At 36.2% G+C, this 27,815-nt stretch overlaps 1 protein-coding gene and 1 long non-coding RNA gene across 3 annotated transcripts in view; one reads left to right on the top strand and one right to left on the bottom strand.

Moving 5' to 3' along the window:
* LOC129757008 (F-box/LRR-repeat protein 7) overlaps positions 1-27,815 on the bottom strand; it is a 165,110-nt gene that overhangs the window by 36,439 nt on the left and 100,856 nt on the right. For both annotated transcript variants that reach the window (XM_055754096.1, XM_055754097.1), the window contains exon 3: positions 25,175-25,214. The gene's annotated coding sequence lies outside the window, so the exon portion shown is untranslated. The remainder of the gene's footprint in view (positions 1-25,174; positions 25,215-27,815) is intronic.
* On the top strand, positions 22,957-23,866 carry LOC129757013 (uncharacterized). The gene is made up of 3 exons (XR_008739586.1): positions 22,957-23,051; positions 23,333-23,544; positions 23,629-23,866. It is a non-coding gene; the product is annotated as an uncharacterized LOC129757013 (long non-coding RNA).

The raw sequence follows: 27,815 nt of genomic DNA, 5'->3' as shown, positions 1-27,815 counted from the left end.
CTTCCAAATCACCGTGTAGTAACGCGGTGATTGCATCCATCTGGTCGATGTGTAGATCGTGCTTCGGTGCCAGGGCGAAAAGGTATCTCAGAGAACTGTGACGAACCACGAGTGAGTAGGTTTCGTCGTATTCCATCCCCTCTTGCTGAGAGAATCCTTTGATGCCCAGCGAGCTTAAGAACGGTCAACGTTTCCTGCGGCGTCGTACTTCGTCTTGTAGACCCATTTGCACGGAATGACCTTCCGTCTCTTCGGAAGTTCAGTCAAGGACCACGTGCCATTTTCGATGAGTGCGTTGTACTCCTCCTGCATCGCCTGTTTCCGCTTCGCACAATCGTCTCGACCCAGAGCCTCAGCATGCGTTGTCGGATTGTCATTAAGCATGACATCCGCGGACTACGAAACGATTTTTGCTACAGCACCCAGCCGTTGCGGATTTCCACCTTCCGTAGACGGACCAGCGGTAGTGGACGACTCAGTAGTACATGATTCCTGCGACGAAGTAACGTAATCGAAAAAGTATCATACTTGCCTCGGCAACACTTTCGCAATCGGTGAAAAATTCGTCATCTGTTTCTGGAACCTGATTGCTGCCTTCAGATGCTCGTCGATGTGGTGCTGGTTCAGTACGGGGGACCTCTTTGATTTCAAACTGCACCATGGTCGGTTTGCGGTCGAGAATCAATTTTCCTTCATCGATGAAATCAACCAAAATGCTCTTGAATAGACGTTTGGCCTTCATGTCGTACATCTGGTAGCCTTTTGTTTCTTCGTCGAAACCGAGTAGCCGACATTCCCGAGATTTCGCATTTTGGGGGGAACGGTTAACCAGATAAACCGCCGCCTGCACTGCTTCCGCTCAGAAACGCTTTGCTATACCAGTCTCGAACAGCATGCACCTTGCACACTCGACAATCGTTCGATTCGCTCGCTCAGGCATACCGTTTTGCTCAGGTGTGCAATCATTTCACCTCTGATACCGGATGCCGTGTTTTTTCAGGTACGCTTGCATTGGTCCGTTGACGTACCGTACCGTACAGTTGCCTGCCGTTTCCTTGATGATCTTGACGCCGTTGACCACACCGTTGCCAAGTTCAAGGTGTAGGTGGCCCATCCTTCGATGCCAGATATCCAAACTGCCAACTGACGAACAAGCTAGCACGCTTCCCATACGTTGCTCCAGTTTGAAAATATCGCTGGATCGTTTCCAGTCGCTAATACTTCGCCGGCTTGATTCAGTACCTTGCAGCCCCTTTTTGTCGAAAATCATTCGGTGACCTTTCTTGGAGATTTGGTTGACGGAAAGCAAATTGACTGATAGTTCTGGTAGATACTGAACTTCACTAACAAGAGTATCGTCACCGTGGCAACGTGGACGCAAAACAACTGAACCTATTGCTTTGATCTCCATGCTTTTTCCGTCTGCTGTCACCACCGTTCCGCTTGAGGGCTTGATGTTAAATATCCAGCAAGTTGCAAGTTTCCGTCATATGGACACTCGCTCCAGAGTCGAAAATCCATTCGTCGTTTTTCACAGCTTGATGCGTAGAGAAACTAGTGAAAAATACGTGCTTATACAATTCTTCGCTAAATGTCCGTACTTGGGGCATTTTCGACCCTTTGAACCCTTCGGGGGAATCGATTTCGTCTGTTGGCTGCTACCGTTGCCACGACCACCGCCAGCGTATCGCTTTTTTGATGAAAGCGCCGCATCAACCGTCGGGATTTGGAGTTCTTGCAGCAACTTTGTCTTGATTGCGTCTCCTGTGATTGGGAGCCCGGAATTTTCCAAGGCCATTATCATGGGACGGTACTCCGACGGAAGCCCTGCCAGGAGCATGGAACCAATCCACTCCTCGGAAATTTGAAAACCGATGTTGTTTATTTGATGACCAGCCGAAATGATAGTGTTCATGTAGTCGGCCATGGAATCGCAGGATGACAGATCGGTTTTTGCGAATCGTTGAGGAAGACCAACTTTCTTTCCAGACCACGGTCCTCGAATGCGGATTCCAATTTCTCCCATACTTCTCGAGCAGTCCTGGCGTTCATGACGTGGACATAATTGATGGGATCGATCGAGTTCAAGAGGAGATTGCATCGCAAACTTCCAGGTGCCCCAGTTCTCACGACCTAGGAGTCGTTCCAGGGATGCTTGAAGTGCGTGAGACGCTTGACATTCTTGCTGAATTCCGTAAAAATCTTCCTACAAAACGGTCAGACCCATAACCTAATAGACAGAGTTAATAAAACACGGGTGGTTTGTAGGAAGTGTTACAATGGAATGAGAATTTATTTGGTTGCTAACTATTACTAATAACATCGGGTTACTTAGTTCAATAAACTGAATTTAAAAAAATTGATTAAAATTTGATTGTTCGACAATTATTTTAACATCATCAGCGTTTTTACCTATAGGATAACAAAACCAATATAAAGATTTTTGGTTATATCATTAAGATAATTCTTCATATTGGGTAAAGTTTGTTTACGGCTTCGAAAAATGTTAAAATGTATACATCTTTTGCTCGATTTTATAACTTTTTTATGAGAATAAAAATCTTTAAAAAACTACATAGCTTTAGATGTGAGAAATAATGTATTCAACATTTTGTGATCATCAAATGATAAACATTACATTGAAATCAAAATTGAATTGCTGTGGTATACAAATGTTGGATCTAAACCCGCTGTTGCATGATGCCCCGTTTGACGGTATATCAGTATTGAGTGAAAGTACACTCAGCCGAAAAGGAAACTTTAAATTCACCTGGATTTTCACGTAGGCACTCATTACGTGAATTTTTCTATGATTTACGTGAATCACTTGAAAGCTAATACAAATTCATTTGATACGTACGTGAAAATCACATAGCCGTTTGTTGTCAAAACTAAGACACATTCGATTTACGTGAAAATCCAGTGATCCGCCAAGTACAAAGGGGTTTGGTGCATTCTATGTGATATTCACGTAACTCAGAAAAGAATATTCACGTAGCATCTATGTGGATGAAAACAGTTTTCAATATGTCGCCGGATCCAACAGTTGGTGCTGGAGCTGGAAAATAGACAAATTCCGGGGCATGCAAACGCTGATTTTTCGTAAGTACATAGTAATAAATTTATTGTGTATTTGTTATTTTATTCTTTTACTATTTACACAGGATTCGGAATCGGGGTCGCTAGAACTGCCAGCAACGCGGCTCATCCTCAAAATGTCATTTCATCGACGATGTTTTAGTGATTATGTGAAGTGTAAATGTGTAGTTAAAGTGTTAAAGTAGAAATAAGAAGTATGTGCTTCGTGTTATAAAATTAATTCGACATAATAAAACTCCCTGCAAAATTAAAACATTTTATTTATTTAATAGGCGAAATAAAACACCCGCTTCGTTCATATCAATATTAAATCTACGTGAATTTCATGTAACAGAACGAATTGTTTTCTACGTACGCTTCAAGTGGAACTCACATAAAAATTACGTGAATTCTGCTCGCTACGCGGGCTCTGTTTGCTACCTGAAATTCACGTAGATTCCACATGATTTTCAGGGTGGCAAAAATCCATGTACATTTTCACGTAGCGGTCATGTGAATAGTTTTTTCGGTGTAGGAGATTTAACATTTTCACCACTTCTCTACACCCAAAATAATTTTCACTTAAAAAGTAAGTGACATCTGTAGTAAATTCTCGCTATACGTAATTTCATTTGAATTTTAAGTGATGGGTCAAGTGAATTCACTTAAGTGACCGGTCAAGTGAATTACACTATGACGTTCGAGTGAAATTTATCTGAATTTCTAAGTAAGTTTCAAGTTAATTATCTCTCGCGTTTTTTAAATAAAAGAACATTTATAAAACACCACTTCGATTTCAAATACTTACATTACGCTTTCGCCATAAATTTATTGATTGGAAAATTCCATCGTAATCCCAAGGCAGATCGGTTACTGCGGATAGTGCGACTTCTAAATCTTCCCTGCTGCAAACCAGAAAATTTGTCCAGTCCAACCCACAAGCTAAACATGATAACACCTTTAAAAAACTTTTTCTTACATCACGTTTCACACAAACTACCGCCAAAATCGCCTAGTAAAGAATTGGGAGAATCCAAATCCAGCATAAGCTTTAAATGCTGCTCTTTAGAATTTGCCATTTTGAACTCTGAAAATAAACACAATTACAACCCGACATTCACTTGAAATTCAAGTGATGGGGAAGTAATATTTTTTCTCACTTCAAATTCAAGTGACGACTGAAGTGAATGTGGATGAATTCACTTAAAATTTAAGTGACTGCCAAGTGAAATGTATATGTCGCACTTGAATGGAAGAAAATAACTGGATCCTTGTTTTTAAGTGAAAAATCATTTTAAGAGTGAATTTGGGTTCAGTGTAGATCTTGAATTGAAAATTTAAGTTTAGAATTAATAGGAAATTCTGCATTTAAAAAAGCAATAAAGGAGCAAGATATGAAGTTTGTGGCAGAATATGGGTTTAATAATTAAAATCTTCAGAAAAATTTTGAAACTTAAGATTAAGGTTTTGCCACAAACAAATACCTATGACATAATCAGTACAGCAGTACCTATGCAAGACTTGATTTGATAATTTTCGGAATTCCGAACTTTCAAGGCTTGAATTTAGAATTTTATTTTAAATTCTCAATTTGCTTTTAACACATTAGGGACCGCGAAGAAATCTTAGTCGAGACAAACCAAAATTTGGCAATTTGTATCTCAGATATCACTGAACCGAATTTAACGAATTTAGTATTTATAAGCAAGTGGTGTGCTTAATATCTAAGAATTAACCCTTCGTTCCGTAAAGTTACAAATTTGCAACAAATAATGTATGAAAAAAGTTAAAAATCATATTTTATTTTATTTTTTTTTCTTTATGTACTCATCATTTCCAACTGCTTAAAATCATTTTTGAGGAAAAATAAAAAATCATGAAATGAAGGGTTAAGTTTTATAATCAAATTCATAACATTTGAGTTATGCAAAATCTTGTATTGAGAATCTAGAATCTTGAATTGTTGAAGATTCAAGATTTAAGTGTCAGATTAAGATACAAGATTCGATTGAATCTTGAATGAGAGTCTTGAATGTGAATCTTGAATCCTAAATCTGGAATATTGAATCTCGAATCTTAATTATTGGATCTTGAATCTTGAATTTTGGATATTGAATCTTGAATTTCGGAATCTTGAAATTTGGAATCTTGATTTCTATGGATTTTGAATCTTCAATTTGAATTCGTAGCTCGAATCTGAATTATGAATAACGGATTGAATCTTTACATTGCAATATTTATTCTAAATATTTTAGTACCTATTTCCAAATTACTTTCTAACATAAAAATGTGCCATGATGTTTTAAAACAAGGTCACTCCACTGTGACTCATTTACGGTGTTGCTGTGAATGAGTTCATGTAAATCGAGAACCGGCACCAGTCGGATCCTGTCTTCTGGAATTTTGAGTAACGGCAGGAAGGAAAGTCCCAGGTCAAAAGCAGTAGCGGAATTGGCACAAGTGAAGAAAAAAAAAGTTTATAATTATATTCATGGAACCGCCGAATTAAGCAGAATCAAAATATTTCAGATACTTTTATTTTCGGATTTATTAAACACTTAGGCTTACAGGTTTTGTTTCCGTCGATTGCTGACACCGAAATGTAGTCGTTTTGTTTGAGAAGTGCACTGGACTGGTTCAACTTAAAGGCTTATTACGCTTTTGTAGCCTCCTAAACAAATTTTATTGGTACTTGGGTAATGATATAGAATAGTTTTGTCGTAGGGGAGAGTGGTGTATCATGAGTCACTTGTTTTTTGCTCCATAACTTCTTAATTATTAAAGGTAAAACGAAAAAGATAAATTTCATGGTTTTCTACATTTCTAACGTATTATCTGGAAATTTTATGTATTAAAAAATATATGTCCCCTAGTTCTGACTGTTTAAAAAAAGTATATATTTTTTGGATTTTGAATATTGGTGGGCAATTGTGGACCAACAAATCCAAAATTTCCAAATAACATGCAAAATTCATGAGATGGTCGAAAACTGTAATTTCACAACTCATTCAGTTATTTTAAGGCAATTTCAGGTGAGGAAATAAAACAGAAAGTTGTCTATGAACGGATAGTTTAAAAAAGCTGGCTCGCCAACGTTTGTCAAAATTTCTTATATAGGATTTATGTTTGTCTCTATCGCATTGAATTGACAGAATATTTTTCATTTCGCTTAAGAAAACTTTACAGATAGGAAACATGTATTTTATTTGATGTTATGAATGTGTGTAATCACACTAAAAAAGGTGGCCCAAGATACTCCACATTGTGTGGCCCACGATTACCAATAAGCTATGATTTGCAAATTGTTTTCGTTTGAGGGACTTATTGAAAAATTCTTTTCCCATGTGAAAATGCAAGACAAAACTTAGATCATAGGCATATGAGCATATTTTTGTTATGAAATTTAGGGCTTCCACCGATGCAATTTGCGGATATTTATTATGTAAGTTATTCTTTAGCTAGTCAAATAAAAGAAGCAAATTAACAACATATAGAAATATGTCCTTTCGCAAAGCAACGACGACGACCATTGGTTTGAGATTTTTATCTCAAACACATCCGAGATATTCAGAGTGGCCCACATTTCTGCATGCCCACGATAACCCACTGTCCCCTAATATTTGAAGAAAAAAATTGTACTTGTTTTTATGAGGATACCATGAATAGTTACATGAGTAATGAACTAAAGAGCTTTTGTCAAAGGTTATAGAAATATTGGACCAGTCTAATGGAAACATTGTTCGGAAACAACCGGGGCCTGTCCATCGCAGCGGGTGGCTCCTGAAGACGAGTGGTCTCTCAATCCGATGCGAATGATGGTGTCGGCTCTTCTACTGACAATCCCCACATCACATGTGTTATCCCCGAGTCTCGACTGATCGAGGGTAGAAAAACCCGAAATGAATATTTTCAAAAAGTTATGCAAAGATGAACGACAACGACAACAACAACAAAAAAACGCGATCTCGATCCTCCTCAAGTGGATCGACAACGGTTACTCGAAAAGTTGCGAGAGCGTGTTAAGTACGTTAAGTATTGAGGTGTCTCTCCTGGCAGCCAGCAGCAGCAACGACCGAACGGGGCCACATGTGCTCCCATTTTGGAAAATGCGGTTGTCAATCTGTCAGATTATGTTACAGATTGTTTTTTTTTCGTACGCTCGCTTCACTCTTTTCATTTCTGAAAATCGGTTGCCCGCTTCGCATTTTAGTAATTGATTGTCGACCGGCCGTCGGTCGTCGTGAGTAAGTAAGATAGTTTGAGATCGAACTGCTTTTATGGAGAGCAAAGCGAGAAAGATGAATGGCTAGTTGGAGAGAAGTGATTGTTTTTCGGCACTGCAGTGTCAGAGCCAGAAGCGCCGTTCATATGAAGGAATCATTCTAAAGGGCATTTTAAACAACTCCTCCAATAAATTTTGAAGACTTTTAAACTGAGCTCATAACCATAAAAAAATTCCAATAAAGATTAATGATCAACTCTTGTAATTTTCTCATTGAAATAGATGCCAAATAGGCCCAAACAACCAACACCAAAGCTTTGTTAAAACTTGATCAACTCACAGTTTTAGTTCTTTTGATATTTATAACTACACAGAAAAAAAATCTGAATCCTTAACAACACTGAAGTTGAAAACCTGTATCATTACATGACGTGGAACGCGATTTATTGATGTAAATTTACAACTTAAAAAAAGTTGAATCCTTAACAGCACTGAATTCGTATGACACAAATATTACTTGACACGGAACGCGATTATTTGATGTAAATTCACATCACATATGATGTAAATAAAAAGAAGCATCACATACGACGGAGTTTTCAGTGCGAATTAAATATTACACGTCTTTAATATTTTACATGTCTTTAAATTTTACACGTCTTTTGAAGTTTACAGACGTGGAATATTCAACTCGCACTGAAAATCCTATCATATGTGATGCTTCGTTTTTGTTACATCATATGTGATGTAATGGAAATAGAAATTTCTTAAAATTACACGACATGGAATGTGATGAGGACATTGAATTTCAATTTAATAGGATCAGACAAATTTAAACAAAGTGTCAAGTCAAGTCGTGCACCAAAAAGTAATTTTTAAGCAGTTTTCTCGCGATTAAAGTTCCCAGAAATCTTCGTGAAGCAGGAAGCGGTTCTGGAAGCAGCTCCAATTTATTCAACTTTGGATCCGGTCTTCGAGAAAAAATAAAAGTGTGAATGTGACTCCTAATATAAAAAATTGTGAGATTAAAAAAATCATTGTCACCAAATGAAATAAATTAAATCAATTACAAAAAGGTTTTATTATTATTATGACATGAGATAATTCCATTATTGAATCATAAATACCAATAAATAAAACAAAATAGATTCCAATTGGAATTTTTTTCTTCCAATATTCAGTGGTTTTATAATTTACATCATTTTTATTTAACATGTTGCCATATTAAACATCATTTTTTATTTTACACGTTGCAACATTTCAATGGCGTGTAATTTCCAACTAGCACTGAAAACTCCGGCATATATGATGTTTCTTTTTATTTACATCACATGTGATGTGATTTTACAGATTTTTTTCGTTGTGTGTATAACTCGTATTTATAATTATTCACAAGACTCTTACAGTTTTCAATTTTTCATAAGAGTCTTCTGAACTTCTGAGCTGTGTTGAAAAAAATCTTATGTAAAAATTTAAATAGAAGCACTGTGAAAAAATAATGAACAAAATGACTCAATATAGCTGACTAATTTAATTAGCATTGATAAACAATCAATTCAACTGACATCACTGCTGATGCCTAGCGAGGTATTGCATGACTACTTTTCAAGTAATGCTTTGCTATGCACCAGCCGTGATATCAGTTGAATCGATTGTTTTTCAATGCCAAAAGACATTCCCCTATAAAACAGCTAATAACTATTTTGTCTGATAAGATAAGAAGCTACGGTCTTCGACAAAGTTGTTCAGCGGAAAATCTCCCACAACGATATTATAAAAAGGCACAACACAAACAGAACAAAATATTAAATTTTCCCATACATACGTAAAAGTTCTAAATTTACTCATTAAAACGTTACTCAAAAATTTTGCATACCATCACGGATTAGTTTTGAACCAAAACAAAGCTTTTAAGACCCCAATGTTTGATAAATTAAAAAGTAAACCCCAATCGACTCTGTCCAAGCAATGCACACTGGTACAGAACATCTCTACCTGAACTAAATTAGAGCCTAGATATGAAAAAATAAACGGTTAGTGTAGGCTTGCTAGATGGTTTAAAAAAAAGCGGGATATTTTGAGAGAATAAGCAGGATATGTGTAGCTTAAAAATGCGGGACATTTTTAAATGTGTTAGAAAAAATCATGGTATGCATGTTTTCCATTAGATAAAGGGTGTGTCACATCAAATTGCATCACGGGATCCTTTTGAAAATTTTAGACAGTAAAATAAAAACTATTAAACAACTTTTGGCATTTTCTTTTTATTCATAATTCGAGCTCAAGCCCGTATGCTCGCACCTTCCTCTTTACCCCTTCCATAAAGTTGCATACAACGTCAGGTTGTAGTTTTTTTTAACAGAAATCCATCTTCTCTTGAAGTTCGCCTCCGATTTGACAACTTTTGGGTTCTTCCGGAGGGCCTGCTTCATAATCGCCCTCCAATAATTCTCTATTGGGCGAAGCTCCGGCGCGTTGGGCGGGTTCATTTTCTTTGGCACGAAGGTGACCCCGTTGGCTTCGTAGCACTCCAACACGTCCTTTGAATAGTGGCACGAAGCGCGATCCGGCCAGAGGATGGTCAAGACCTCGTGCTGCTTCAATAGTGGTAGTAAGCGCTTCTGTATGCACTCTTTAAGGTAAACCGTGCCCGTTTACCGTGCCGGTCGTCACGAAGGGTGCGTTCCGCTTTCCGCAAGAGCAGATCGCTTGCCACAACATGTATTTTTGGCAAACTTGGATAGTTTCTGTTAGCGAATCTCCTCCGGAACGCCGAATTTGTCCTCTGCGGTGAAGAACAACAGGCCCGGGAGCTAAACAAAGTCCGCTTTGACGTAGGTTTCGTCGTCCATTACCAGACAATGCGGCTTCGTCAGCATTTTGGTGTACAGTTTCCGGGCTCGCGTCTTCCCCACCATGTTTTGCCTTTCGACGCGGTTAGGAGACTTCGGAACCTTGTATGTACGCAGGCACTCCCGCTGCTTGGTCCGCTGGACGAATGAACTTGTCAAATTCAGCTTTTTGGCGACATCCCGGACCGAACTTCTCCGATCACGTCTAAACTGCTTAACTACGCGCTTGTGATCTTTTTCACTGACGGAGTATCCATTTTTGCCGTTTTTAACCTTCCGGTCGATGGATAGGTTCTCTAAGGATCGTTTTAGTACTCTGCTGACCGTGGACTGGACGATTCCCAGCATCTTACCGATGTCCCGATGTGACAACTCCGGATTCTCGAAATGAGTGCGCAGGATTAATTCACGACGCTCTTTTTTCGACGGCATTTTTCCAAATTTACGAAAAATTGACAGTGAAGCATGGCCAACGTGGTCTATACACTCTTATCTGATTATAAGCGAAAGCTGAAGATATAATTCCTAAAAATTTAATTTCTACAGCGTTTTTTCCATGATGCAATTTGATGTGACCCACCTTTTAATGCTAAACGAATTATGAATTGAAAGAAAACACTAAAAGTATGTTTGAGAATAAAATGTGTTTTTTAAATCATTGTTTCTTTTATTTAATAAAGAAAGTACTCTGTAAATCATTGTGTCCATAAATTTGAAATTGAAGATTGGTTAAATTCCTTTGTGGTTCCTAAAGTTTTTTTGGTTTGGATGCGCTTCAAAAAAGTTTTCTTCTTCGGCTGCCTTCTTTCAGGATGAATTCAAGTACATTATCTACAAAATGATACGAAGAAAACGCTCTCGTCGATTGTTTTTGATAAGTTTGCTTACAATTAGATTGGTTTTTTTTCAACGAGCCGGAGTAGGCGGTGATTGAAAAGCGAAGTACAAAAATAATTTTCTAAAGTGCAAAAGTGGAAAACAGTTAAATTGAGAATTTTGGACATTTCTTAACACTGATGGTTCCTTCAGCTGTTATTAGTTGTTGCCCAAGTTCCAAATTAGGTCCGCAGCGTAAAAAAACTTTTCCAGAATGCTGTTTCCTGTTCCGGAAACCGGATCCATCGGAATGTAAACCGAAGAGAAATGCACCAGTTTCTCAGGCAAACTCATTCAACTTTAGGATTGAATTTGAATTGGCATTCCCTTATGTTCCTTTTTTTAATTGTACTAAGACAGTGAAAACGGGAGAGGTTTCAGGTTTTAAACTCCTAACGATTTTTTTTTCAAATCAAATATTATTTTCAAAATCTTAAAAATAGCTATGATGTTTGTTTGATTATTTGTTTTGTCAATATCGATTAAAATGGGAAATTGAGTTTAACGATTCTGGAATTCGATGTATTAAAAATAGAATTAAAAATTTGTATTTAAAAATGTGTCATCTAGTGTCAATAAGATAAACTTTGAATTTTTAACAATTTATCATCATTTTACGATGAGCGTTTTGAATTGAAGAATTTTTTTTGAGAGATTGTTTTGTCAATATCATTTCTTTAAAATAAATCGAGTTAAAAAAGGGAAATCGTCAACTCGAAATGCCACTGCATTTTACGGTTATACGAATGACTTTTTTTTTAAATTTATGTTGAGGAAAGATACTAGGACTGTTCTTAAGAAATAGGCACTTGGCGATAATAGTTGATTTTTTGTCGGGCTTCTGATATAGCTCAGTTGGCAAGTCCGTTGCCTCCTGAGCCGATGTCCGCGAGTTCGAGCTGGTCTCCAAATCAATTCCTTTTCCCCCATTCCCTACCAAAATTATTTTGCTAGGATGTAGAGTAGACTGCCCCAAATTTGTATGGGAAATTCAAAACCTGTGAAATGTTATGCGCTGCAGGCTAAAATTGATCCTAGTCCTAGTACAAGGTCTCATGCCAAATTTGGGCCAGATCGGATCACAAGAAGGGGTCGCTCAATGAGCCTGAAGTTTGTATGAGATTTTGAGACATTTTGTTCGAGAGAAACATGAAAAACCAGTTTTTCATCACTAACTTAATTTCCGATGGCCGATTTCTTTCAAAAATGGGTTTTCTTGAAGTCTAAATTATGAAAAATATTTCATCCGAAGACTGCATATCGATCAGAGTTAAGATAAAAAGGTTATTAGGCTTCAAAAATGGACTAACTATTTTAAGGATGAACATCAAGAACTAAAGTTGTTGATGAAAAGCTGGTTTTTCATGTCTCTCCCGAACAAAAAGTCTCAAAATCCCATACAAACTTCAGGCTCGTTGAGCGACCCCTTCCTGTGATCCGATCTGGCCCAAATTTGGCATCAGACCTTGTACAAGGACTAGGATCAATTTAAGCCTGCAGCACTTAAGTTTTTTAAAAGTCGGGTCATTTGGGGCACTCTAATGATGCTCAAAATAGATCTTTCATCCCTTCCAACCTTTACCAATCTATCCATTGATTACTAGGACGTTGCCGGCGCCGTTGTTGACGTTCAAAGTGACGTTCACCATTCATTCGACCTCTGAACAAAATGGAAAGCCTCTTTAAATCACGGAGTAGCAACCTGGTTCCTGGTTGCTGCAAACATTAGCGATGTGGAACTTGTTCCATTGAGCCACGCCAACGATCGTGGAATTTAAAGTGATTGCAATCATAAGTTGATTCTGGAACGAATAATATGCTTACAATTTCTTACACCATGGATTTCGGGTTTCCCGGTTTAAGGTGGATGTGAATAGTTAATCAAGCTAAGCAAAAAAATGAGTTTTGTAGCTTGAACGAATGGGAGCTGTACAATCGTAAACAAGTCAAATCAAACCGATATCAGTGTCTCACAACTGTTTTCCCTGATTTTACCACACCGAACTAAGCAATAACCAATAGAAATACCGTTTTAAGATGTATTTAACACTGAAATTGGTTAGAATTTCCTCTCATGACAACACTTCACCTCCTCTGTTCAAACGTTTTCGAAATCTATGTCGCGTTGTTTGGTTATTAACACACATTCCTAAGGATTTTCGGTGATTGCCCAGAAGTGATCATCACTAACAATCGGAATCGTATATCAAGGCCACCCTGGAGGCTTTGATAGCGTTTCTTAACTTTCGCATGAAAATTTATTGCTATAGGTAATCTCAAATGTGGTAATCCACGAAAATAACAGTGATTTTATAACAGCTCTTGTAATATGACAACGAAAGACATTGATAAATTGGATCCTTTAAAATAAAAACTCTTGTTTATAATAATGACCTGTCGTCCATTTATGTATCTATATGTATTTTGTTTCAAACTTAAACGTGTTTTGAGTTTTCAATTTGGAGTTTTCTCCAACGAATCCTTCTGCTGCCTCCGCCTTTGTTCCGTGTTTGCAACCATACGTAGGATCAGTTGTAAATTTTTTGGCAGCTTCTCGCGGTGAGCTGGAGTGCGAAGTTGCTGGAAAGTGGAAGCTGAAAGCATAACCTGTGATATTTGAATGATTGAGTCGTTTTTGGCTCGATATGTATGAAGGTAGGATAGTTATGCGGCCAGCTGCGCAGTCAGTCTGGTATTCCGAAGTGGATCGCGCCGCGCCGGTGAGCCCACATAAGCAGATTTTTTTTTGGCTAAGCAAACAAACGAGCTAGTTGTTATGATCGCTGTTATGCAGCGGATATTTAGCGTCAAGTCTCGTGGGAACGGGTGATTTCACCTGGGCGTGCGGATTTGGAGGAGTTTTAGAAACGCAAGCACCGGTTGCCGCATTTCTTAGAATCCGGTAGCGGAAAGAATTGGACAAATAAATTAAGACAAACGGGGAATGAAATCTAGCCTATAAATATTCCCATCGATTGTCGGCAGTCCTTCTTTCTGGTAATCCATCAGGCCTGAATCCAAAACTGGACAACAATCTTGTGGGGTGGCGAGATACCTACAGAAAGCGAGCGAGACAGAGCCACAAATGTTTTCCTTCAGCTCTCAACCGCAGAAATGTGGTTTTTTAGTCGTCGTGATCGTTGTCGGGATCAAAACGGCAAACCTGCGGCTTACCGGCCGGAATGTCTTTGGGGTTTGGGGACAAAAGTTCAATTTTCTCCCAACAGACATTTTTGAAGCTAATTAAGTTGTTTTAATTTACCCATCTTATTTGTCAAAAATCGAGTGAACTTAATCGCCAAAACGTTCTGGAGGTGCATTTTTTGCCGTCGATTGCCGCCGCCTTGATGAGTTAGAGCTGTTCCCGATGGATCCGGGACTGGACTGTGGAGCTGGCAGCTGCGTCATTTCGTTTGGCTCATTTTTTGGGAACCGAAACCCAGTACGTGAAGACATTACGCCATCAAGCCAGCCAGCCAGCCGAATGGGGCAGATGGGACAGAAATGCGACGCGCAAATGCAACGAGGGGGTTCAGTTGTTGCACTCACCATTTTCTACGGATTCGCGACATGTTCGGGACCATAGTTGTTTTTAATTAATTCGCAGTAAAAGAGAGGCATTTTTTCCATGCCCAATCCATGCCGATTTTAGGGTTCTTTTTGCAGTCGACCGATTTCTTTTTTTTTTCGGTCGCTGATGTCCTTCAGTGGTTTCGATAAACCCCCGTCTGGATGCCAGCTGAATATCGAGGCGGTCGAACGGTCAATGGCTAGGAGTTGAAATCGGTTTTGGGAGCCTTTAATTGTAATTGACTGCTATCATTTAGGGATTGCTTCGTGGAACAGTTATTAAAACATGCTTAAGGAGCCCTTAAGAGAGTTGAAGGGATAAAACGGGCCCGAAATAAGAATTGCAGTGCAGAAAAAAAGTTTCCCTTTGAGTTGCTTTTTTCGATAGGAATTTATTCTGTTACATGTTCCGGAAGTATTTGCAAATGATGCGCAACAATGTTTTCTTTCTTGGTAAAAAGGTTTTTTTTTGCGAAAATTTTTTTGGATATCGCTTCAAGTGATAGGTACCTAATGAATGACAAAAATTGTCGAACAAAAATGATGTTATTTTATGACGTTTACTCAAAGCTTTATGGAGAACATAGACTAAAAACCTGCTTCCCCCGAATTGCCATGGAAAAAGTCACAGATATAATAATCGAAATTAGAAATTTGAGAACAACCATTGGTTTCATTCCTTTCATTGGAATACTGTTGCTGAATCCCCATACCGGAGTTTTCTTCAACTTCAGCAGCCGAAACCAAACAAAAGAAAGGGTTGCCGATTGTCGAGGTGTTTGATGAATCGTCACTGGTCGACAAGGTTGCCAATCACTAACTCGAAAACTTCGGATTTTAACTGCAGTGACAATACAAATTGCTGCCAAAAACCCTTTCAATAACCCTTAAAACGAAAGAAAGTTTGAAGAAATTTTTAAGTTTTAATAAAATACAAATTTCCTGTAGAATGGTCTTATGAACTGCATACAGTAAGATCGAATGAAAGTTTCGCAGTGTGAAAAATGAATCATAATTTGGTTAGTTAAAAAAAAAACTGATTATAATTTGCATAAATTGCTAAAAATTTTGAACAAAAATGCATAGCATTTCTCAGAAAAATTGTTCTTTTAAACCTTTCTGTGAGAAAATTTACAGTGGTATCGAATAAAACAACCCGTGAGAAAACACTTTCGAATTTAAGAAAAAGAATAATTTTTTTAAATCTTTTATAAAGCTTACTGTTTTTTCTCGCTTAAATCAGAGGGATACTTTCTATTAATTATTATTTAATAAAAACTCCTTGAAAATGATGGACTTGAAATTATACTAAATTATAATTATGAGAAGTCCAAAAAATTAAGGTTTTTCAATATCGAGTTTGCTTGAAATGAAACAACCTAAATTTTTGAAGTCTCAATGTGATTTTTATACGAGAATTTTCGGCTATAATAAAATCTTTGAACCGCAATAACCTTTTTTTTGTGAAGAAAAAAAAGTTATAATGAAAAGCCAAAATTTGTTGTTACTCTCGAGCAAAATACATCAAGATCCTATTCACATTTGAGACTTAAGCAACCCCTCCCCAAGGTCAGATCGTTCTGAAATTTGGCATGTGGCCTTCTGGTAAGCCAATAATAATTTTTGACTTGAGAACTAGTTTGTATAGCTTAGTTTAGCTTAGCTTGATTGGCTACTCACATCCACCTTAAATTGTCAAATTGTCACATCGCCAATGGTTGCTGCTCCGTGATTGACCGAGGCCATCAATTTTGCGCAAGGGTCAAAAGATTGACGCTTGGGACTAGCAACTCATTCTCAATGCACAAAACTTTAAACGTCAATAACGGCGCCGGCCACGTCCTAGTAGTCAATAGATAGGTAGGAAAAATAGAGAAAAGGATGAAAGAAATAAATTTGTGCTTTAGGACCGAGGTCACCTCTGCATCCTAGCAAAAAAGGTTTGGTTGGGAGTGTGGGTTCAGGGATATCATCGGGAAACACTTTTGACAAGTGCATGATTCTGAATGTTCAACCTATCCACCTAATGTCTACACAGTTCATTGCAAAATTCTTAAATCATGTTGTAGAATGTTTTCACGGGGTTCAATAATTTGCTTTGTTCTTGATCAAAAAAAGTGTTCTAGTTTGGTTTGAACTTTTTTTTAATTTACGAAACCTCTGACTAACCTTTTACGTTAAATTTTCAATGGCAGGTTTTTTTTTTCTATATTATGAAAATAGTTTTATTGTCGGATAAACTAAGGTTTTCTTAAGCTATGTTCACAAACAAAACTCGTAAGTACATTTTGTAATGAACTTCGTCATCTCATTGTCCAATTTATAAAATACTATCAATAAACTTTTGATACTTGCATAACTTTAAATACTAATACGAATCAATTAAAGTTGCTCCTATAATTAATATAAAAAAGTGTTTATCTCCTAAATAAAATAAAACTCTTTTTGAAATACTTAAACAAGATTTGAACCGTGAATTTATTGGCTCAATAAGCTACGCACTGTTTATTTAAAAAAAATTAAAACAATGTAAGTGATGAAAACTATCAGAGAAGCATAGAAATAACAATTTTGATCTAGTTTTATCTTCGACATTGGAATTTTGGAAATCACTTTAAAATGCAATGTATTTCGTATCTCTCTGGGTGAATATAATGTTTAGACCTACATATCAATGAATTCTGAAAAAAGCAAAAAAAAACTTCAATCAAATCATATATTGCTGTTTGTGCCAAACACATATCTGACACTAAAGATTACTCTTATCATTTTTAAGTTTTGGTTGTGTCGTTGGTTTTTCACTGGGTATGACATTTTGAATTTTTTTAATAAATTCTGTTTAAAACAAATTGATAAATAACAAATTATATGAACAAGGAAAAAATACATATTTAATTTTTTTTTATGAAAATCTAGCGTTTGTGTGCACAAATCCAAAAAATATTTCACAAAAAAATCCCGCGTGCATAATATTTTTCATGTTGTTAAAGTTACTCAATTAGGTAGTTTTTTTTTTATTTAAATGCACCTTCTGTAAAAAAGATTTCTGTCCTACGTCTTGGGAACCTCCACAAAGTCCAATTATCACGCACAATCATTAACAATCAGGAAAAGTGGTTCAAAACAACACTTCTAATAACGGCTTGCGTCAACAATCCAATTTAAAAGAAAATCAAGTATCGAATTAAAGTTGATGTTAAATTATTAAAATACCTTTTCATGTGATCAACTTCTATACCATTCTAAGAGCATCTGTATCCGTGATCTATTCTTGGGTCTAATTTATACATGAATTGAACCAGCGAAATAAGATCCAATCCAGTGAAAAAACGGGCAACCCCACTCGTGTTCCATTGACCGTCAAACGGTTTAGAACTGCGTCAAGTTGGATCCAAATTTTATCAATTTTGGAGCAATCCTTATACCGATTCTAATAAAATGTGAGATGAAACTGGTATAATGGAACACGGATGCCGTTGCTTGGGTCGGAATTTGGGTCTAAACTGGCTGTTTGGATCACGGATACAGGTGCTCTAAGATGTGAATTTTACTAACATTTTATAACAGTCTGTTTAGAAAAACCTTCATATTGATAAAATTGACACCTACTATCAGACACAATTGAACAATTGTTAGTGTCTTGATTTTACTACCAACGCTGACAGATAACTTAAAGATACTTAGCTTAGTTTGGTTGTTTCCTTTCCCGAATCAGTTGGATATCCTTTCGATGTTCACAGCTATCACTCAGTACCAAATTTATTATGTTTGTTTTGCAGGCGCCGTCCTTTGGGTTGTTTTGTTTTTGCGTTCTTCTCATTCTTCTGACATTGGATGGATGAATCTAACCGAGGCGTTACTTCCACTTTCCGTTCTACTTTTGAAACAAATTCTTTTGACTTGAGAATTAGTTTGTATAATATACAAACTTACTTTGATTAAAAAATTGAAATTAGTAATAAAAATTACGATTTACATTCCTCAAACATTCAACTCATTTACGAGCAAAATCAGAATCTGACTCTTAGAATTTTAGTTTATTTAGAAAATTTTGTTCAATACAAAAACCTTCAATCATTAAAAGATCTTAGTTTTGGAATTGATTTTTAAGGAAAAATATTTGGTGTCACAAGAGATTACAAGAGTCAATTTTTTTTCGAACTAAAATCATCAGTTTGGATCACATTTGCTATAATCAGATTAGAACCGCTAATTTTTAATATTTTCCTTTAACTTTTGAAATTTTCATTTATTTACATTGCCGATGTCCGCGAGTTCGAGCCCAAGAGTAAACATCGAACACAGTTGTACCGGATAAGTTTTTCAATAACGATCCGCCAACTGTAACGTTGATAAAGTCGCGAATGCCATAAAGATGGTAAAACGACTATAATCGAAACAAAAAAAAAAAAAAAAATTTATTTACATCGATGCACAATGGGGAAAAAAGTGTACAAACCGCGAAGAAATTCAATATCTTTCGTGCTACATGACCCAAATCTATGAAAATATACTTTCCTTTTGTGAAAATTTCCGGAAAATCGAGTGGACATAATTTCAAACGCCGCACAAGCTTACGAACGGAGATATAGTGCCTGCCCAGACAACCAGAAGTCGTATTTTATTTTACAAATTACATCGTATAGAATGTTATTTATACTCTTTTTCGTATATCTGCACCTACAATGTGTGGTCCATGCGTAATCTTTATCGTATTTAAATGCATTGCATGATTTTATTACGACAAGAAAAGAGACTCGTATTTATGTACATATGAACTCGACCTTTGTGTACGACAATTCGCAAAAAATCCGTGAAACGACCGATATAAGGTGATCAGCCGTGACTGAGAGATTTTGTCGTGCTATGCATAAAATAATTCGAAATTCAAAACGTATATAACTGCATTGATTCGTAATAATGTGCATGCAATCGTATACCTTTGCAAATTAATTCGCAGGTCTGATTTCCGTAAAACGTATTTGTTGGCAATCGTAAAAGAATATAAATAAGTTCTATAAAATCGTTTATGATATTGGGTCATCGATGATTGGAATCGTATTAAAGGAGGCTTCAAAATGTTGGTCTATTTTTAGATCATCGACGACGTGTTCTACGATTTAAAAGATTTTAGTTATAGAAATATACGATTTGCTTTTGGTTTAATGCCTTTGAAGCAAATCCCCTTGAATTTATATATTCCAGATAGCTTCGAGGAACCATCATGAGCTGCCGATCGTATGGTCAGGGGATCAAGTCCAGGTACTACAATAACTTCTTGAACGTTGAAATTGAATTGTAGGATAAAAATTTGAATTTGTTTTATTTTTTATTTTATGCTAATTTGAAAAGAAATTTGAATTTGACAGCAAAAAACGCATTTCTTTGAAATATTCTTTTTTTTATTCAACTGACGGAAAATGAGATCCCTGCACTCAAGTCGCAGAAGACGACCAAATAAGTCGTCAAACTTTCCATATTGTTACGAAAAATGTCGTTTATTACAACCTCAATCATCTATATGATGATGTAAATTGTCATAGTATATTCCAAAAAGAATCAGGGTAGTCGTAAATACTGCGCATGACAAATCGTGCAAATCGTAATTTAATACAATCCAAATCAAGAATATGTTTGCTAATGTACCTATATGGCCTCCAAAATGATACGTATATACTGGTTTTGCTACATTATATACGATATGTTTACACATATATCTGCACGTATATTTGCGTTGCAAATTCGAAATACCCACCAAATGGTTGTCTGGGTGTTTAACCCCTAATTCCCCTATGTTTTGTAAACATTCCAGAAAAACACTGATTCGAACCAGAGAATTTTGAACGAAAACGGACCTATCGTGTGTAATTTTTTCTGAGGAATCGAATGAAGGCTGTTTTGGCCACCACAAGCTTCAGAAAATGGAGTTATGGCTGTTTTTACCCTCAATTCCCCTATATTTTTCAATTATTTCAGAAAAAAGCTTATTCGAACTTGAAAATTTTGAACCAAATAGGTTGTATCTTGTGTGATTTTTTTCCGAGAAATCGATTGAATGCTGTTTGGGCCCCCGCACGCTTTGTAAAATGGAGTTATGGCTGTTTTACCCTCAATTCCCCTTAATTTTTCAAATTGTTAAGAAATTGCATGTTCGGACTTGAAAATTTTGAATCTTTTGGGACGTATCTTGTGTAACTTTTTCCGAGGAATCCAATAAAGGCTGTTTGAGCCACCGCACGCTTCGGAAAATGGAGTTATGGCTGTTTTTACCCTCAATCCCCCTACATTTTTCAATGATTTAAGAAAAAACCTTATTCGGACTTGAAAATTTTGAACCAAATGAAATGAATCCTATGTGATTTTTTCCGAGGAATCCAACGAAGCCTATTAGAGCCACCGCACGGATTAAGAACAGGAGTTATGGCTGTTTTACCCTCAATTGCCCAACATTTTTCAAATAGCTCAGAAAAAGTATGTTGGGACCAGATAATTTTGAACCAAAAGTAAAGTATTTTATGGAATTTTTTCCGAGGAATCGAATGAAGGCTGTTTGAGCCGCCGCACGCTTCGGAAAATGAAGTTATGGCGGTTTTACCTTCAATTCCCCTACATTTTTCAAATTGTTAAGAAAACGCATGTTCGGACTTGAAAATTTTGAATCTTTTGGGACGTATCTTGTGTGATTTTTTCCGAGGAATCCAATGAAGGCTGTTTGAGCCACCGCACGCTTTGGAAAATGGAGTTATTGCTGCTTTTACCCTCAATTCCCCTACAGTTTGCAATGATTTAAGAAAAAAGCATGTTCGGACTTGAAAATTTTGAACCATATGGGTTGTATCTTATGTAATTTTTCCCAAGGAATTCATCGAAGCCTATTTGAGCCACCGCACGGATTGGAAACGAAAGTTATGGCTGTTTTGCCCTCAATTTCCCTACATTTTTCAAATAGCTCATAAAAAGCATGTTCGGACTTGAAAATTTTAAACCAAATGGAACGTATTATGTGTGATTTTTTTTGAGGAATGCAACGAAGCCTATTTGACACACCGCACACATCGGAAACAGGAGTTATGGCTGTTTTACCCTCAATTCCCTTTCATTTTTTCAAAAAGTTCAGAAAAACCATGATCGGACTTGAAAATTTTAAACTAAACGAGACTTATCTTATGCAATTTTATCCGAGGAATCCAATGGAGCCTGTTTGAGCCACCGCACGCTTTGAAATAGTGAGAAACGGCTGTTTTACCCTCAATTCCCCTACATTTTTCTAAAATCACTAAAATCACGTACACAGAAAAAATTTTTGACTCTTACGTGTCATTGAAAACGGTTGCCTGTAAAATAAAACAACCTGTAATTAGAAAAGCATGTATTTTGAAATAAAAAAACATTAACTTTACAGCAGCTGTCATGTAACAAAAAGTAACATGTCATTTGCTGTAGTTTTACAGTTTGAGGGCATCCAATTTTAAGCGAACGTATTATTTACAGGTCGCTCATTAATTACAGGTCTGTAAAATTTTCAGTTGTCAAACAAAACAAAAGCAGAATATAATCTCGTGAAGAATTTGTCGATACCAGAAGTTTACCAAGCTGCTGAAAATACTCAACTTCCACGTAAAGTACTCAGGAATTTCACGCGTAAAATTTCAGTGAACGCCTTGACCCATCTATTGTTGCATTTTTTGAAGCGTGTACTAACGTAAACAAAAATAAACTATTCGAACCGTCGTGGATTAAAATCGTGTTGGTATTATTCAACAGTGGCTGAAGATTTCATTGGCATTAATTTGTTGTCTTCATTGTGCTGTTCTAGCGATAAATTATCGCATCTTTAGGGTTTAGTGATGGACGAAAAGAGGAGCAGCAGCAGCACCATTATTCCTACTTTGGGAATTTCGGTGCTTCCCAACAATTCGACAGACTGAGATCAGGTAGGTAGTTGTTTTCATTGATCTATTGGAGTTAGAATCTTAATATTTTTTTCCCAGCAGCAAAAATCTCTCCAACGGTTTGCTCGCGATGGTGCCGCAGGACATCAAATGAATTCTGGGATCCCCCTCAACTGCCCCGCGGAACTTCGCCTCCGTCGCTCCGCAGTATTAGCGATTCGTAACCATCCGCTGAAAATCTTCAGTTTTTATCAACTTCTCAATTGAACGACCTCGTTGTTGGGTCAGCCCCAGTTTGCTTTTCCAATCGGATGGATTCATCCAAAGGTTTTTTTTTCTACGGATCTTTGATTAGGTAAGTTTAAGGTACATTCTATGTCGAAATGAAATGTTATCTTTAGCTAAACAAAACAATCACTTTTATTCCAGAATGGCATGAGACCGATAAAACAACATGGGTGACGGAAGCAATACTAGTTGCCGAGCCTCAAAAAGAGCGCATACAAGCCGCCCCAGGTCTCCTCGGGAATTCACCATTCAAAATCTATTAATTTTCTGCGGGTGAGTAGTTAGAAGTTTCTCTGCAATTTCTATTTTTTTACGTTCAGCAAGACAAACAAGAAAGTTAGTGCTACCTAGCTCTTATTGTTTATTTTTTTGTAAAATGTTCAGTTAAAAATCGCCTTCAAAAAAACTAATTTCATCTGTTTTATCAAAAATGTCTAATTTAGTTTTTTTTTAATTTTTCAAAATCTGAATGCCCAAAAATATGCTTCGTACAAGCTAGCAGACAATACATTACAAATTTAAAATATTGGTAACAATTTTTCAATTAATTTTAGCTTCACATAATCAACATAGACTTGACTGTGGCCTGTATTATTTTGATGTTTTCCGGACCAGACAACCGTTGAATATTGTAAGCTTTTCAGGCTATCTGGTGGAAAACAGTCATCAATATTCTTCATGCCATCTTTGAAATCGATATCGGACGGTAATGTTATACCACTACGAAATTCAGAAATACAACACCAGAAAATTGCTGAAGGTAAAGGTAATCGAAAAATGTGTTCCAAGTTATAATCAAGTGTGTTATTTTAATAATATTTGTGTCCCTTTGCTTTTCATTATGATACAGGACAACACATCGTACGAGGAATTGTGGAGCATCATCCTGCAGTTCCAACGGCCAATCTTCGATATTTACATCCGTGCAAAAGATGTTGGTCATAAATCGAACAACGTCGCAGATTTAACACAACGGCCAACGCAATCATCTGTTTATCACTGCAAACGTTTATGTGATGATGATGTTAATGATGATTTTTCCTGTGGTGTTTCTGAACGATTGCGTTTCTTAAAAAATAGTAATAATAATAATTGAAAATTAACGCATGTCGACCGCAAAAATGCATAATGGTATTGTGAAATCAGATTTTAGTGTTGTGGGAAAATAAACATGCGAGTTTAAACTGTTAAATAAAGTTGAACGATCATGATTTTGTTACCTTTATTTCCGCCGAAAATAAATATCAATTTAAAAGAAAATCAACGAAAAAAGCCTATGTAAACAAATCAATGAATGAAAATTTTACACTACTGTAATTTCAAAGCGGCCTGTAAAATATTTGTTTTACTGAAAAATAAAGGTCCTGTGATTTTTTTCGACCTGTAAAATTACGGTAAAAGTCCTGCTCCTTTTTGTTACAGGATATTTGCCGTAATTTTACAGGAAATAATTTTTGCTGTGTAACTGTATGTACGAAAAACTAATAATGTAAAAGAACCTAAAAATGGACACTCCAATAGTACCTACTAAAATTACAAAAATCATTCATGCATTGTTTAAGTCAAATTATTAGATTAAAAAAACAGCCACCAAACCCCTCTTCCCTCATGAGGCGGTTCTTCCTACGGCCTTTGAATAAAAGTACATACGTTTTTAATTTTTCCAAAATTTCATATTTGGAGCCATAACTCAAAAACTGTTCTACTGAGATTTTTTTAAGTTTCATTTTCGGATTCAGCGTCCGATTGCATATTAGAAGTGATCTTCAGTTTACTTAGTTCAAAAATTCTGTAAACTAGTGTAATTAGTGTAATGCTGCTCTAAAATATCCGGGTTCAATTCATTGCTAGATAAATGCAATAAGAGTTACTTTTGACTGGACTGAATTTCACTTCCTTTATTTTATACGGTTTTTACTTATTGACTTTTCCGGTGAATGATTTTTTTTTTTGAATTTTCGTAACTTTTCATTTTTCTTCACCCATCATCAGATATCCCCCAGAGTAACCCGAAACGTTAAGTAAAACTAAAAAAAAAAGTTGTTTCACTCACCGAAAAAAGTCGAATAGTAAAAACTAATTAAAAAGTATCAGTGATGAGCTTTTCTTCATTCCTTTATTGTTGCACTACTGAGGCAGTTGAAATAACTAACAGTTTTATAATAGTTTTTTGCACTGGACAAATGGCAGGACTTTGAGGAAGGAAATAAAAAAAAAGAAATTGCAACGTCTTCCAACTAATACATAAATTAAAAAATATATAAAAAATTTAAACGAACTGAAGGATTGCGTGCAAGAAATGCAATAATACAAATATAACCATATGGTAGAAGCATTACATTTTTCATGTTAGATTTAATTAAAAATGTATTAATTTTAATTATGTTTCAACTTACCTATCTTTCCCGATTCTGTAAGCCATGTCTGCCGGACGAACTGTAAAAAAGGGAAAATAAAAGATTAGAATTAAAGTACAAGAATGAATACCTTAATAAATTTTTACACATTATGTGGCATTGAAGAATCAACGACACAGCTACTTGACCACTATAAACAGTCATACTAAATTTAGTGGCGGATTCACATGACTTTCAAATACTCACTGACGTTACCATTGAGCAAACAGTGGATTTAAACTTTAACAAATAGAGTTACACTTTACACAGTATGCACCTGATATTTCTATTATTGGTAGCAAAAGTTCGTATGATGAATCACAATCAAATACAAACTTCGTCCTAAATAAATAGTCGGCTTTCGTTAATGTGTCTGATACAACAAACATTTAACCTCTCACTTAATACCCTGATGGCAAGCAGCAAAAATAATCCTTACCAGCTGAGAAAGCAACATTGGACGCATTTTTGCAACCGAGATTAATTTGCATATGAGTACACGTGATTTGGATCTCCTTAGGTATGCTAAGTGGTTACTTTCGGACGCTTTCGGTTGGATTACCTGCTTTAGCTTTACATTGTTCAAGCAGTGCTTTTCTTCATTTTTCGGTAGGCCGCCTCGTCGTGAGTCTCAGGTTTCGAAAATTTCGTCGGAGGAAAGTGCAAATAAGAAAGGGCGATATCGAACCCTGAATTGCATCAAATGGGACCGCCTCGTTCTGTTGGCAGAATCACCCGACACTCTCTTTTCCCTCGTTCAACCTATCGAGCATTGTTATGAGATTTCGGTATACACACTTTGGAACTTTTGGACAAAGGCAGGACAACACTTCCAAAGGGGAAAGCAGAGAATTCTTGTGTGCATTCAACCTTCAGAACCATTTGTCAGATTGTCAGTTTGGTAGGATAATTTATGTTCAGCCTGTCGCATTCATACGAAACGGAATGGGGGCAAGTGTATGGGTTTTTTTTTTCGAACTTTTTCGATGTTCATTCATACAGGATGTTTTTGTATTCTAAAAGTCACAAAATATCGTTTAAAACAGTAAATCACACCAAGATTATCAAAAGATTTTCAGTAGTAAACACGAATTGCTAAAAGCGGGCAGCAACTAAATTTTTTTTTAGAAACCACTAACCTATTTGCTGACTGTTTTAGCAATTTTCACTAAAGCAAGCTCAATTATTAATTTGGTATGCAATTTTTAGAGAATCATTTAACACATTTATCGGACGGAAGGTCTGAAGAGCAATTAATAAAAGTTTTGTAAGTTGTTAGTGAAATCTTTTGAAAGAGTGTAGCCTTTTGACGAACTTATTGGACGTTACACGATGCACGATCATTCTCCATCATAGCTGTTGGAAAAGCCTAAATTGACTTTTTTTATAATTAATTATCAGGAGTACATACCAAGGTTGCCGAACAATATGTTGTTGTTTTGAATTCTAACTTTCTGTGATTTTAGAAAAAAAAATTCTGTGATGGTTTTCTGTGATCGCTTTTTTCAATAAGTTCAATTAAAAATTATGCCAAATTGCGTCATTTTAACATTTTACTTGAGAAAATCAAATAACATGACTTATCTTTTAATATTATCCAATTCATAGTTAAAAATCTAAAATTTATATTTACGTAAAATAAATCAATTTTGAAAAACGTATGCTGTTTCAAAATTCTGTGAAATCTGTCACAAATCATTTTATTTGCAATGTACATTCTGAAGATTTCTGGTCAGTTTGATATGAACTTTTTTATAAGTAGGTCAACTAAAAAATCATGATTTTTGAAGTGAGGTCATAATGTTTTGTTCCCAAGAAAGAATTTAAATAAAAGTTGATTTGTTGATCAAATAGGATGCTCATCTCTGGCCTACATTATGACTAATAGACTGAATCGATTAAAGGTCAATTTTAAATTTCTCGAACCCTGGGGTCTTAAAAGATTCGTTTTGATTCAAAAATCATCTATGATTATTTGCAGAATTTTATTCTGAAACATCAACATAATTTTTTTTCTTGTCTGAAACCGAGCCTGCTAATGGTTTTTGTGCCAATTTATAAATTCATTATAGGAAAAGAGCGAAGATCGTGACTTTGTATCTTATCAGACAAAAAGTTATGAGCTGTTTAATCTTTCTTTGCGGTTAGGGTCTATATGGCCCGAACTGTATCTTTTAAAAAAACGAACACACACATATAGGATCTCAGTGAAACTTCATATTTCTTTGAAGAGATCTAATTTTCTTAACTCTAAGGCGTACATCTTTCAAGGATATTATGGCTAGCATCTTACAAATGCTAAAACAACCAGACCACAGAAAGAGTACTATATGTGCCGTGATCGGGATTCGATCTCATGGACTCTGGCTTAGAAGACTGGAACGCTATCCTCTAGGCCACGGCCGGCGGCTGAGAAGCTCTACAATGTCTCATTTTTAGAGTTTTGAATAACCAGAGTCACCCAGCAAAAAACAGGACAATTTAGCCGGTAAGGGTCATATAGGGTTATTGTTTTGGTTATAAAATCAAAACCTATACCGTTTTGAAATTGTTAAAAAATAAAAAATTATGGTCTTCAGAAAACGATCTTAAAGTAAAAAAGTCCTTAAAAATGGATGTTTTACATCAAAGATTCAAAGAC

The sequence above is a fragment of the Uranotaenia lowii genome, chromosome 3 (assembly GCF_029784155.1).
Source record: "Uranotaenia lowii strain MFRU-FL chromosome 3, ASM2978415v1, whole genome shotgun sequence".
In the NCBI taxonomy this organism is placed as follows: domain Eukaryota; kingdom Metazoa; phylum Arthropoda; class Insecta; order Diptera; family Culicidae; genus Uranotaenia; species Uranotaenia lowii.
This window is presented reverse-complemented; position numbering and strand designations above follow the sequence as displayed.